Genomic DNA, 13,938 nt, shown 5'->3' on the forward strand with positions numbered 1-13,938 from the left:
ATTTTGTAAGAGAAAGCATCTTTGTATATGAAGCTTTTCATACATATATGTCTGTGACTATGGCATAATTTTCTCCAAATAATAATATTCTGGCTGAGCAGCCCTTAAGGCTGAAGACAACACTATTGGAAGACAGTATCTCTGGAAATGGATGTTGTAATGCATCTAAGGATGGACTGCAAATATCTGACAGTATATTTTTAAGCATAGAACTGTAATTATCTTGACATGTTTATATGATATCGTCTTATTCCTTCTTTAAAAAAAAAACAGAAGTATGTGAGCCTTAAAATTATTGAGTGAGCTATTTGAAGAATCCTTCAGAGCAGTGCTAGGTAAATTCTCTTCTCAGAACTTAGCATTTATCTAAGGAAACTTTTTGTTCATCTCTGAGTATTGTTAGTAGGAGTTGCTGAGAATTTTTTCAGAAAGCCAGAAGTTTGTTCCAGTGGAACTAGGCTTTCATTTTTCAAAGGACAGCTAGACAAAAGTAGAAGGCGTGAGGCAGCAGGGACCTAGCCCATGCTAAGCCTTGAGAGAAGAAAGGCGTGAACATGAATAAAGTGCTATGATCAATCACTTTATTGGTAATGCCAGCTCATTGTATTTGGTGCCTTGGTGTCTTCTCAATTAAGATGAAAATGGAGGGCCAGTGAATGTTCATGAATAGAAACAGAACAAACAAAACAATGGGGAGATGGAGATGGTCCATTTTCTTTCTGCACTAGTGGGACCAGTTGTTAAGTGAGCTTGTCCAGAGGACTTGACTAAGATGCTTAGGAAATTAGAAACCATGATTTGAGGTGCAGTTGAAGGTATGGAGAAAGGAAAACCTAGAGCCCTGATTGTTATTGAAAGACTATCGTGTGGAAAAGGAATTTGACTTAATATCTGTGATTCAAAAATTAGCAACAAAGGCAAGTGAGGGGGGTCTAGCCAGTTCCCATTCAGCATAATGAAATCACTTTCTTAAGAGACAGAAGAAAGTCTTCGTAAACTTCTAGGTCAGAATCTAATAATCCCTTGTTGATGAAAATGGTGATAGGTACTCAAGCAGCTGATGGATGATTAGATTAGATTTCACAAGTGCTGTCCAATTCTGACATTTTGTGACTTAGGCATCTAAACTTGTTTGGAAGTTAGCGTCTTGCATCCAGCTTCTAGATCTACCCCTAGATTATCATTATTATTACGTGATTTCAACTAACACTTATATAATGCTGTTTAAAGCACTTTTCTACTTGTTGTATCACTTGAGCAAGACAGCAGTCCTACAAAATAGCCAGTGTGTTTGTTTCCATTTGGGATATGAAGAAATGAAAGATTTCAGTGATTAGGGGACTCCCCACTCCCCAGGGCTCTCCACTACCCTCACAAGTCACAAAGCAGGTGAGTAGCAGAATTGCACTGGGGCGCAGGCTACTGACTTTAAATTCTTTTCGCTTTTCACCCCATTGTGCTGTTAACACCGTGTTGCTGAACTCGTCATGGACCATAAGATAGATGAGTTAACATACTTCATGTTTTAGCTTTTTAATCTGTATAAGGAACGATGTGATTACTTTGTAAAGTGCTTAGAGGATCTCAGCTGAGAGGTGTAAAGTAATTTGTATTTCATTGTTTGTATTATTATGTGACAAGAAAATGGTTTCCAAAGTGCTCCTATCAGTTACAAACTGGGAAATGACTCCAGGTGGGCAGCTGCCTTTAGTGGGTCTCGTTTTCACAGATAAGTGACCTAATTAATGAAAAACCCCAAAACCACAAAGAAAAATTAGACAATAAGTGGCTTACAGAGAAGGTTGTATTGATTTGGAGGGGGGGGGAATGGGTTTCTTGGTTTTGTTTCTCTCCAACTTTTTGTTTAGGGTATCTTTGAGTTGTGGGAATAGAATGTTCTCTAGTTAATGAGGCACATTAGATATATTTTCTTTTGTGGTAGTGACTTCTGGTAATGTTTGTTCGGAGTAGTATATGTTTACAGCACTAAATAATAATCCAAAGCATTTTATGTATTCTATCTTAGCATACGTTAATTTTTTAATTTGGCTAGTGTTTTATGTTTGTTGGTTGGTTTTTTGAGTTGGAGTTTTGCCCTTATTGCCCAGGCTGGAGTGCAATGGCGCGATCTCGGTGCACTGCAAACTCTGCCTCCCAGGTTCAGGCAATTTTCCTGCCTCAGCCTCTCAAGTAGCTGGGATTACAGGCATGCACCACCACGCCAGGCTAATTATTTTTGTATTTTTAGTAGAAACGGGGTTTCTCCATGTTGGTTGGGCTGATCTCAAATTCCCGACCTCAGGTGATCCTCCTGCCTTGGCCTCCCAAAAGTGCTAGGATTGCAGGTATGAGCCACTGCACCCGGCCTGGCTAGTGTGTTTTTAAGCATTGATTTGGAATCCTAGACTTAAAGAAGAATGTGATCTTAGAAACTATCTAGGAAAATCCTTCATTTTTCTAGAAAATTGAATCCCAAATGACTCATCCAAAGCCATGCAGCTAGGTGTGTTTTGAATTCTATGGTCAAAATTTTCTTTCTGAGTCATAGACAGTCTCTGATGGCATGAAGAGGAATGGCAGAGCTATTTACAAAGGTGCAGATGTAGGTCAGGCCTGCTACTTTTGTGATCTCAGACCTTAGATCCACCTTATTCAAACATAAGAACACACTGCCCTTAAAAAGAATAAAATAAAATAAATTTTTAGGAATTATGTGTATGTATTTTTCAAATACAAAAGAACCAAAGTTTTCTTATATAAAAGAACAAAAGAGATTCCCAGTATCTTTTATCTCAGTGTCTTTATCCAATTTACTTGTAATATTTCCCATCTATTTTCTGCACTAAAGGTAAGTCTGCATGAGAGCAACAATTTATGTTTAGTTCACTGTTGTGTTTCTAGCATTCCTAGAATAATGCCTGGCACATCAGAGATGTTTAATAGGTGTTAATGAATGTATGAACTAATAAATGAAAACTGTGAGCAGACATTCACATTTCTGTGACAGGACATGGTGTATAGTAAGCTACAGGGAGGAAATACTTCATTAATTTAAAATGTATTTATTTAGCACCTTATAAAATAATAAAATGTTAGAACTGGAGGGAATCTTAAGACACTATCTAGGAAAACCTCTTCATTTTTACAGATGATGAAAATGAGTGAGATTTTTAGGGTCACAAATTTGTTAGTGACAGAGCCACAGAATATAACTCAGATTTTCTCATTCCTTTTTTTAAATCACTTAAGGGCACTGGAGAATATATAAACTAGAGTAAGACATGGCTGCTACATTTATTGAACTTAAATTTAAATTGGATTAGTACATTTGGACTTGATCTCTTTTGAATGTATCTTCTGTGAAATTTAAAGGTTCAACTGGTCCATGAAGAGAGTACCTGGTTAAGATTTCATTTTTTAAGTACTGGATCACATTTTCCCCAACTGTAGGTTTCATCCTGGTTCCCAGGACCATTTCATACCACCACAATTTTCTTCTGTTCTAATCTAATTGGATTGGATCTACAAGGCATCACATTGAAAGAAACATACTTTTCTTCTGTTTACTTGAGTTGTCCATAGCAACCTGTCCTGAAAGATTGTCCATTTAAAGTAGGCCTCTTAAAGACTGTGAACCACCACCCAGTATTGGTGTTTCATACCATCTTGATACAAGCAGCAGACATCCAGTCATTCAGCTGCATTAGGATCACTATCTCTTTATCAGAAGAAAGAAGAGAAAAATATAAGAGAGTTTTCTACTTCATGATTGAATGTCCTTTGCTTATTAACTGTGGAAGCAAACTTGAAATTCTGGGAGAGAAAGCACTAGTGGGGCACACATTGTGTGTGGTGCAAAGAAAGTCTCAGTTTGGTACTGGTACCTGAACCTACAAGTGCTGATTATGCATCTTCTGGTATTAACACACAAGCACGCTTAACTGTGAACTCAACTCCTTCCCCTTTCAAACCACCATCATTCCCCCAACCTGCACTTTCCCCACAACTTTCTCTAAAACACACAGATAAGCATCTCCTTACAGACTTTGAAGTAACATTAGGATTGTCAGAAGGCATAATTAATTGACTGTCAGCAAAGCCATTGTTTGAACGTCTGTGGAGTTGTACTTGGTAGGCATCTGTTGTTTTCTTTTGTTTGTCTGTTTCCATTTGTTTTGTTGTTGTTGTTGTTGTTGTTGTTGTTGTTGTTGTTTGAGATGTAGTCTTGCTCTGTTGCCCAGGCTGGAATACAGTGGTATGATCTTGGCTCTCTGCAACCTCCACCTCCTGGGTTCAAGCAATGCTCCTGCCTCAGCCTCCCAAGTAGTTGGGACTACAGGCATGCGCCACCATGCCCAGCTGAATTTTGTATTTTTAGTAGAGATGGGATTTTACCATATTGGTCAGGCTGGTCTTGAACTCCTAACCTCGTGATCTGCCAGCCTTGGCCTCCCAAAGTGCTGGGATTACAGGCGTGAGGCACCGCACCTGGCCCTGTTGTATTTTTAATTGACCGGATTCATTCATCTACAAATACTTATTGATTGCCTACTACACATCAATTATTATAGTGTATACTATGGGAGATAATGGAAATGATATAATGGCCAAGGAGAGAAAGCATTTGTCAAATCCTCTAGGGCCAAGGACTTTGATAGAGAACAAATTTCACAACTGACAGTGGCAAAAGTATTCTTTCCCATGCAGGTTCAGAGGATTTTGCCACTGTACTAACTGACTCGTACCATAAAAAATGCTGAAATAGTTCATGTGAAGAGGTACAGGCATACATCTTCCTGGTGTGTGAAGATGAGTAGCAATGCACTGTCTGTGGTTAGAGTTCCCACCAAAAACGGTAAAAGACTTAAAAAGAAAAGCAAAAAATATCCAAGGCAATTTAAAAAAAAAAAAAAAAGGAAATCACAGAAGCAGGTCCAAGTTAATGACCTGATCCCAATTCTCTTCCTAAGTCTGACTCTGACGTTAGTCATGTTGTATTTAATTCTTCTAGATTTTCTATAGTACTGTACAGCTCTGATCTCAGTCCTCACTTGGTTCTAAGGTTTGACCATCAAACTTTGAACTTGTATGAGCCTTGAAACTTGGCTCGACTCCTATCTGGCAGTGAGCATCATCTGTTAAAATTCAACAAGAGCAAACAGAAACAGTGTACAGTAGTGACTTTCTGAAAGGGCCTAAGGAGATACAGTAGGCAGGAGTAATGGAAATGAGTTTTTAACCTCCACTGACTCACCCTTTCTTTCCTAGTCAGCCTTAGGGTCATGGCAAAGTTAGAGAGGCATTTAGAAATCATCTTGCTTGAGAGCTTCCCATTCTTCAGTCATTAGAGAGCATCTTCATAATTTTTTACCATATATATAAACTATCCATCATATTATTTGCCTAATAGTTGTATGTAAACCAATAATCTTTATCTGACTTTGTCTTCCTTCATATCAATAATGTCTATAGTTTGATTATGTGGGTTGAAGTACTAAGTTGCTTCTTTCCTATAAAAGATATTAAACTGAACACTATATTTAAATTTTAAAAGTACGACTGGAATTACAGATCACATCTGTAGTCCCAACACTTTGGGAGGCCGACGCTGGAGAATTGCTTGAGTCCAAAAGTTCGAGACCAACCCAGGCAACATAGTGAGACCCCCCCATCTCTATAAAAAAAACGAAGAAATATTGCCAGGTATAGTGGTGCACATCTGTGGTTCCAGCTACTCACAAGTTGAGGTAGGAGGATCACTTAAGCACAGGTCAACGGTGCACTGAGCCATGATTGCACCACTGCACTCCAGCCTGAGTGACAGAGCAACAGTCTGTCTCAACAAAACAAAACAAAACAAAAAACAAAGTGAATTCATGCACCAGCTAATGTTTGAAATATTGAGAAATGTGGATATCATTCAACAAGAAGAAAAATTGATAGGATACCGTGGTGAAATGGTGTCCTCAAGCTTACCCATTAAGTATATAAAGCATACTTTTTTCTTTTTTTTTTTTTGTCATGCGGAGTCATCATGTTCTTGTGAAAGATCGTATTGTGTTAGATATTGTTCCAGGCATCCAGCACTGAGAGGCTTTGCCGCCTGATACTGTTCCACTGACTCACTGTGACATCTTAGGCCAGTCTTTTTTCCACAGGTCTCATCTCTCATATCAGGAGATCAGAACACATGAACTATCGTGATCCTTTAGGCCTCTTAATTCTTTTGCCTCAAACACTATTGTCCTCTCTACACTGTTAAAATGTAGGTGAATAAGAAAAGCAGCTGCCCCGCATAAAATTTCAGTGCTGCTTGCCTCAGAGTTCTGGAGAAGAATTGTAAACAAATCCAAGAATTATATTTCCTAGATCACTTTATGCTCTGCTTGTTACTGTTACCCATTTCCTGAGGTTTATGAGAGGGTCACTGCATTGAAAATAGCTTTCAATGCCAGGTCATAAAAGTGGAATAGGATGTTGAATATGATGAAGAATACCACGCACTAGTGTTGGGTACACTAGTAGCGTCACTCTGTTTCAGGATTTTCAGTAATGGTGTTCAGTCATGGTAATTGGCATACCGGCTCAGTAATGGTGTTTACTAATGGTAATTGGCATATGTAAGTGATATTAATATGGGTAACCATCAACGGAGCAATAGTCTTTAATGTAGATGATACAGCAGTGATAAAAATAAATAATTCGTCATTTGTCAGATGGCTTAGTAAAGTGAGCACTAGATTTGGAGTCAGGAAATCCAAGTGTAAAGTATCATCTTTTCTGTGTGATGTTAGTGACATGTGACATTTGTGCTCTGCTTAGAGTATTTTGTTATACATTCTTGAGAACTCTTCTTTTAGCAGTTTTAAGATGACTGTTATTTTGCCAGAAAAACTAACACATCCATGGACAAGTTAGAAGTTTAAACCAAATTGTTTCAGTTTTCGTGTTTAGATTAACTCTTTTATAGAAACTCAGAGTCTTTCTGAATTTCACTTATTTCACTTATTAAAAAGATCATTTTCCCTATGTATTTTATGTGCATGTCGTGGGAATCAAATTAAATAAGTCAGTATGAAAAAGTTTTCTAAATCATAGCAGAAGACCAAAAATTTAAGAGATGTTAATATCTCTACCTAATGCAGCATCTGGCTTGATTTGTGCCATTTATGATTAGTGTGTAATAATCATGCCTCTGAATTGTTAACGTCAGTGTTTATCTCTATTTGAATTAACACTTTGTGTTTTCTTATGATGTTCTGTTGTAATTGGAATATCACTAGAGAATACAAAAAGTGTTTTTTAGTCATTGTGTGTGAGAAAGCAACACACAAAGATATACCACAATGTTCTTGTTTGCTGAGCAAACTACTCTTGCTTTTTAATGTGGAATGCAGACGAACTAATTGAAAAGAGACAAAATGAATTTTGACTCAAATTGAACAGGATGAATCATAACCCACTTTCTCGTCTGAGATGTGAAGAAGAAAATGTAAAGGAAACCAACCACCACACAGCTTTACTGTCAGTGTCAGCATAATCAACATAGAGTGTTTTTCAACAGATAAAGAATACATTTCTGCAAGGCTGAGAATTGCAGGTAGTTGGAAACCTAGTTATTTTTGCTTTGTCTATAGTCTGCTAAAATCGTCTAGTTCTGCCTTGGTGAAAGCATTCTAATCAAGAGAGTTTGGGGCCCCTCAGTAATTGTTTCTCAAACCATTCAGAAATGTACCTGTGATCTCTATGGAACAGAGGCCCATCAGAGACCGGACCCTCGATTGAATGTCTGGTCCCAGTGTCATTTTGTCAGACGGTCAAGAGCAGGGAGACAGCGAACGAACAGAAACCTTGATAGGACTGAATTGCTGCTTCCCTGAAAATAACTTACTTGTGTTTATTGATGTGAATGATTAAAGAAAAACACTTTGTCCTATTGGATTCTAGAATTTAGATGCATGATCTACTTATCTTGTGAATGCAGCTTTAAAAAAAAAAAAAATTTATACAAATAAAGAGGCACTATAGCATACCCTAGCAAAAATCTCTAATTCCTAAGTCAAAATTTATTTCTAATTTTTGTTACTATTGCCTTTGATTCATAACTCTTATGATCTTTATTTTCTTCATGTGTATTTATATATTTTCTATTTTACTGTAATATTACTAAGATGGGAGAGCACATCTTTCTTGTCTTACTCTTCCTCTCTTCCCCAAAAAGAAAAATGAGAAGAGGAGATAGAGCTAGGTGATTTTATAAATTTCTTTGTGCCACTCCACCAAGAATTTTGCTTGCAATAGAGGTTCTGTAGTCTGATTTGATCCTAAACCATTCTCACTAATGGTTCTGCTTAAAATAGTACATATTGAGCACTTACTATTTAACATGAGTTCTACATGCATTACTTATATCTGGACTATAACTCTAGGCAGTAGATACTGTTCTTTTACAATGAGAAAGCTGAAGCCAAGAGAAGTTAAATAATTTTCCCAGAATCTAGTCATTAGAGTTGCAATTTGAACACAGAACCTGGCTCTTAACCCCTGCATATACCATGCCTGAGGCTATAGATTTCAGAAGGTGAGCTAGCCAAGGCCTGGAAAAAGATTAGACTCACAGGATCTGTGCTCATTCCATGGCCTTTCTGGTAAATCCTATTCTATTTTTCCCTCTGCTTTCCCTGGGGGATGTTTTTAGTATGATTTGATTTTCTCTGACTGAAGGGTCTCACCACTGATCAAGGAGCAATTAGAAATACAGGTACACCATCTCTTTGTTTGCACTGTACCAGATGTCTGCTGGGACAGTGTCTTTGCCCTCCTACATGGGTCATAATGCCCAGCTGGGCTGCTTAGTCCAGATAACATAAGACGAGTTCTGACCGTAATGTGTTTTTTTTGTTAATAACACTTGAAATCTGCATCTTTATTCTTCCATTCCTTCTTGGACTTGAAACCTGGTTATTATGATTGTAGCAATATTTATGTCCAGAAACTCCCTTCTCCCCACAATTTGCCTCAATCCAGTACTGCTTTCTTTCACACATGTAAATAGTTTTAACTTTTAATGATCCATCCCTATGGCATCTTCTAGTCCAGTGATCTGTAGAAAAACCAGGCCCAGTCTCATTGCCCAGGTGGAAATAAGAGAGAGCAAGGAAAAGGGGACTGATTTTGAAAACAAAGTCACCCTGTTGACGTGTCATCAGGCAAAAGAGTTCAGTGCAATAGCTAGCAATTGGCTCACTCAGTCGGAAGTTGATGCTATTTTAGGCCGTCAGCGGCAGTGTCAATGTATCTGAATTTTGCCATTTTATTTCATTAGGATGGTTCAGGAAGCCAGACACTGATTAACTGATTCTTCGACTTCGTTCCCACTCCTAATTTTGGATATGTGGTGTCTTTAGGAAGCTGCTGTGTCACCTTGATTCTAAAGAAAAGTTTTGTTGTGCCTCTAGAGCAATCCGGACCAGTGTACCCTTGTATCTGATTATGCTGGAAACTGCTGTGTTCTACCTCTCTGGTCACAGGTGGTATGGGAATACGTTTGCTTCTGGTTCTCCTCTGGCAGATCAAGGAAATACGGTCCAAGTGCGTGCAGCCCGTTCCCATTCAAAATGTATCTGTCATAATAACAGTATTCTCGCTGACGCATTAGACTCAAGGTGGACTTAATCTGGAGATCACCTAAGAAGACATCTGTGGAAGGAATGGCCTCAGCATTACAATCACTTTCGAAGTCAAGAGGTATTCTAGACAGGCCACACAGTATGTATAGGTAAGACTAGGAAAATTCTAAGTTTTGTGTTGTTGCTAAGGGCTTGGAATCTGATTTTATTTATAAACATGCTCTAAATAAGAAGGATAAGGATCTCTAGATAGGAAATGTATGTTGTTCTTTGTTTCTTCATTTATTCAATAATTATTGAAAGCCTATGATATGCCAAACAGTTGTTCCAGACATTTCCATTAAACATTAGTCCACAAAATATAGACAGAAGTGCTTACAAATAGCTCAATTACAATATGATATATTGCTGGACTTTGGTGATACAGGAGGAAAGAAGTTAGAATGGCTTACTATGAATGGAAAAGTGGGGAGAGGTTTTCTGAAATAGATGATGTTAAGACTGAATAATAATGGAATTTTTCAGGTAAGCCATGAATTCAAGGGCATTTCAAACAGTTCAGTAGGGACAAAGGTATAGAGACCAACACCAAAAAAAGTGTGATATGACTGCCAAAGAATATTGGAAGGAGAAATGACACTAAATGAATGATCAGTGGCCAGATCCAGAGGGCCTCTTATTTCTTACTAAAGAATCTAGAGTCTGTCCTGAAAGTATGGAAGGTCCGTGAAGGGTTTCAACAAGGGAAGCACAAGATATTGATTGAAGATCACTCCAGGTACTGTTGTGGGGAGAGGTGTTCAATGGGACAGGATTTGGGGGATGAAGATCAGTCTGGGTGTCATTTGTACTAGTCTAAGGGGAATAAGGGCTGGAACCAAGACAGTTATCTTGTGACAATTTAGAGAAGGGTTTCAGAGGAGGGTAAGAGGGATGGGTTGAGACTTCTTCCTGGGCTTCTATCTTGGGTAGGTAATGACATCACTAAGTGATGTGAAAAAAAGAGAAGGAGTTCAGTAATGGTGGTGACATCAGTCCACAGAGATCCTCTGTTCATCAACACTTACTGAGTATTTGCTGTGTGTACGCACTGTTCTAGGCACTGGTGCAACAGCAGATGAAAAGCTTCTTTCATGGGGCTTACATTTCAGTGAGGAGAAAATGAGGACACATAAGTAAAATACATAGCATGGCACGTAGCAGTATATCCTATTGAGAAAATTATGCAGGAGAAGAGGGATCGTGAGTGATACAGTGGTAGCGGGGCGAAGTATCGTGGTGAATAGTGTGGCAGCTATAATTGTGAGGTCTGTATTGTGGGTGAAATCTGGTCTGCCTAATTGTGTTTCTTTTCCATTTTTTGTTTGTTTGATGAATTATTATTTCTCCTAAACAAGGCAAATAAACAGCAATAGCAACATAAACATTTACAAGCACATAGATGTAGGCATAATAGTTTGTGTTGCCAACATAACACATGCCAGGAAAAACAAAAGAAAACAGCAGCTAAAAAAAGTAAATATCAAAAAAAGGGAGCTTTCTCGTACACAAATTCTTGTCATTCAAAATGCTGTATAGTTTGAATTAGAACGTCACAGAATGGGACCTTAGATTTAATCCAAATCTCTTAGTTTAGGGAGAGAAACCTTCAGCCAAGCAAGGAAGTCAATTATTCAAGGACACACAGATAGGTCTAAAATTCAGGTTTTCTAACTTCATGTCTAAGGATCTTACCCTTATCACCATCCCAGAAAAGCCCAAAGCAGCTTGGGTCTAAATTTCCACTTTGCCACAGTAACCTTGAGCATGTTTTGCTTCTCTTTGCAACAGTTTGCTCATTTGCGAGGGAGGGATGATTATAATAGTATCTGTGATAGTGGGTTTTGGAGGATTAAATAAGTTAATAATACATGCAAATTACTTTCAGATGGGGGCTGACACACCGTTAATGTTCAGGAGTACTGAGGGTATTGAAACGTTATGATATAGGCTATTTAGGTTTTGCGTATTTGAACATAACCTTGAGACCAATTTCTGGTGATGACCACAGGTAAGATATTCTGTGTTTTAGTTAAGATGATTTCCAGTTAAGATGTTGAAATACTAAATACTTTTCTTGAGTCACTGAATAATTATAAAATATATTAAAATAACTTTGATATTTATTTCACTCATAGAAGTTCTAGACAACCCAGTCTAGAGAAGAGTTATGTAGAATTCTACACCAGAAATAGAACCCTAACCTTGAAAGACAGGGACACTTATTCGTACATGTATGCCTAACACAAATGGTCCCCATAATTGTTGACAACCACTTATTGAGCATTGACCATGTGCCAAGCAGCATGCTAAACACTTTACATAGCTGGTCTGACTTAATACTCACAACAGGTAGGCATTCACATCCGGATTTTTCAGATGAGAAAATTGAGTCTTAGGCAGTTCAGTACCTTGTCCGAGGTTATACAGACATCAAGAGCCTAGATCTTCATAAGCCAAGTCTCTGTTCCTGTTTGCTCAACAAATAATCTGTTTTTCATGAGGATGCTTTTCTCAACTAGCTACTATATTCTGCAACCAGTCTGCATGTTACACTGTTATGCTTTCTGCGCCATTCCTGGTACTCATTCATAGAATTATAAGCTCACAGATTGTTAAGGCTGGAGGAAGCCTGAGGAATTTCTTGGTTCTCAGCATAAAGACTCAGAATCACCTGGAGGAGCTCTATCACATACAAAACTACACACCCACACACACCTACCTTGTATTTACAATGGGACTCTGATCTACTGACATAGCCCTAGATCCACTGAGAAAATATTATGACTCTGAGAAAATTGAGCTGATGGAGTGTGCCCTACCCCCACGTGTGACGAGATCACAAAAAAAGTTGAGAATTACTGGTCTAGTCCAATCTTACATCACAAACATGAAAACAGAATGAGAGAGTGACAATCACTTTCTAAAGATTTTTAAAATGTCACTTATAACATATCTGCAAAAGAACCTGGGTCTTCTAACTTATAATGTTAAGTGATTTTCTTGTTTATTCCTTAAAACTTCCTTTGTAGACTGCACTATGTTATTTGATGATCTGGAGTAATACAAGGCAAACAGAAGAGAGTGATTAATTTGCCTGAGATTCTATAACAAATCAGTTGGCCAAGAAATAATAAGTTTATTATATTATGCAGATCTATACCTATTCACTTGGTTTAGTTAAGAAACAGCTCATCAATATGGAATACACATTTTCATAATAGTAGATTTGTGGGTTGCGTAGCTTTTTTGTGTCTGTTTTCAATTTCTGTTCCTTTGATAACTGAACAAATAACAGAGATGGTGAAACCCAGCAGACGACTTATCTTCCAGATTTTAAATGATCTCTCTTCTCTAGTGAGTTGGTATGTCTACTAATGACACAGTAGATTATAAGGTTATTTGGTTTAAGTAAATATTTATGCAGAGCCTATGATATGTCCATCTCTGTCTTACATGGGGTGAATTAGAATTACTATAAATGCTTTCTGGAAAAAAAGTACTATGAGTAAATTTAGAGATCTCTGCCCCCATAAATTCATAGACCATTATAGGTTAGAGAATCAAAAATATGTGATGATCCCTTTTTCCATGTGATAAATGTTATGAAGGAGCTCTGTACCTTTGACTGTGAGAGAGGATGTCTGGGGGCTCTAGGGAAAATCTCCATAGGGAGATTAACAGGTGATACCTGATGTCTTAATGAAGGAATAAATGTTTCCAAGTAGAGAAAGAGAAGAAAGACGTTACATACAGAAGAAACAGCATGTACAAAGGTATAGAGGCAGGAAAGCATGGTATATCAGGAACAGGAAGACGTTACTTCATGACAGAACTTCTCTGTGACCGAAGCCACATTCAGTTGAGGGATAAGTAGTGGTACAAGGAAGGATAGCGAATCTGGAGTTCAATGATGAAAGATCCTGTGTGATATGTCATAAAAAGGATCTTTTGAATGTTTACCTATATGAAATGGGAAATTGTTGACTATTGTCAAATAGTGGGTAACATCAGATTAGTGATTTATGTAAAAATAAAGGGGTAACCATTTCTACTGCTATATACCACTTAAATAACCTTATAAAGCCACTTGATAGGGAATAATGGAGGTGGAAATTGTATGGGAATAGATGTAAGGTACTTGTGGGATAAGAAACATGATATTGCTCTCTTTTGTTCTCTTTCAGTTCAAAACAGGAAGTGCCTAGGTATGCAGAAATGCAAATCAAGCCAGCTATATTTTTGGTGTGTTTTGTGTGTATTTAGATTT

At 37.8% G+C, this 13,938-nt stretch overlaps 1 protein-coding gene and 1 long non-coding RNA gene across 10 annotated transcripts in view; one reads left to right on the top strand and one right to left on the bottom strand.

The window, feature by feature from the left end:
- The window catches only part of LPP (LIM domain containing preferred translocation partner in lipoma), a 731,638-nt gene that overhangs the window by 573,193 nt on the left and 144,507 nt on the right, over positions 1 to 13,938 (top strand). The gene's annotated exons all lie outside the window — the stretch shown is intronic.
- Positions 1 to 13,938, bottom strand: part of LOC117084371 — a 36,292-nt gene that overhangs the window by 16,753 nt on the left and 5,601 nt on the right. The gene's annotated exons all lie outside the window — the stretch shown is intronic.

Source organism: Trachypithecus francoisi, unplaced genomic scaffold, assembly GCF_009764315.1.
Source record: "Trachypithecus francoisi isolate TF-2019V2 unplaced genomic scaffold, Tfra_2.0 Lachesis_group0, whole genome shotgun sequence".
Classification (NCBI taxonomy): domain Eukaryota; kingdom Metazoa; phylum Chordata; class Mammalia; order Primates; family Cercopithecidae; genus Trachypithecus; species Trachypithecus francoisi.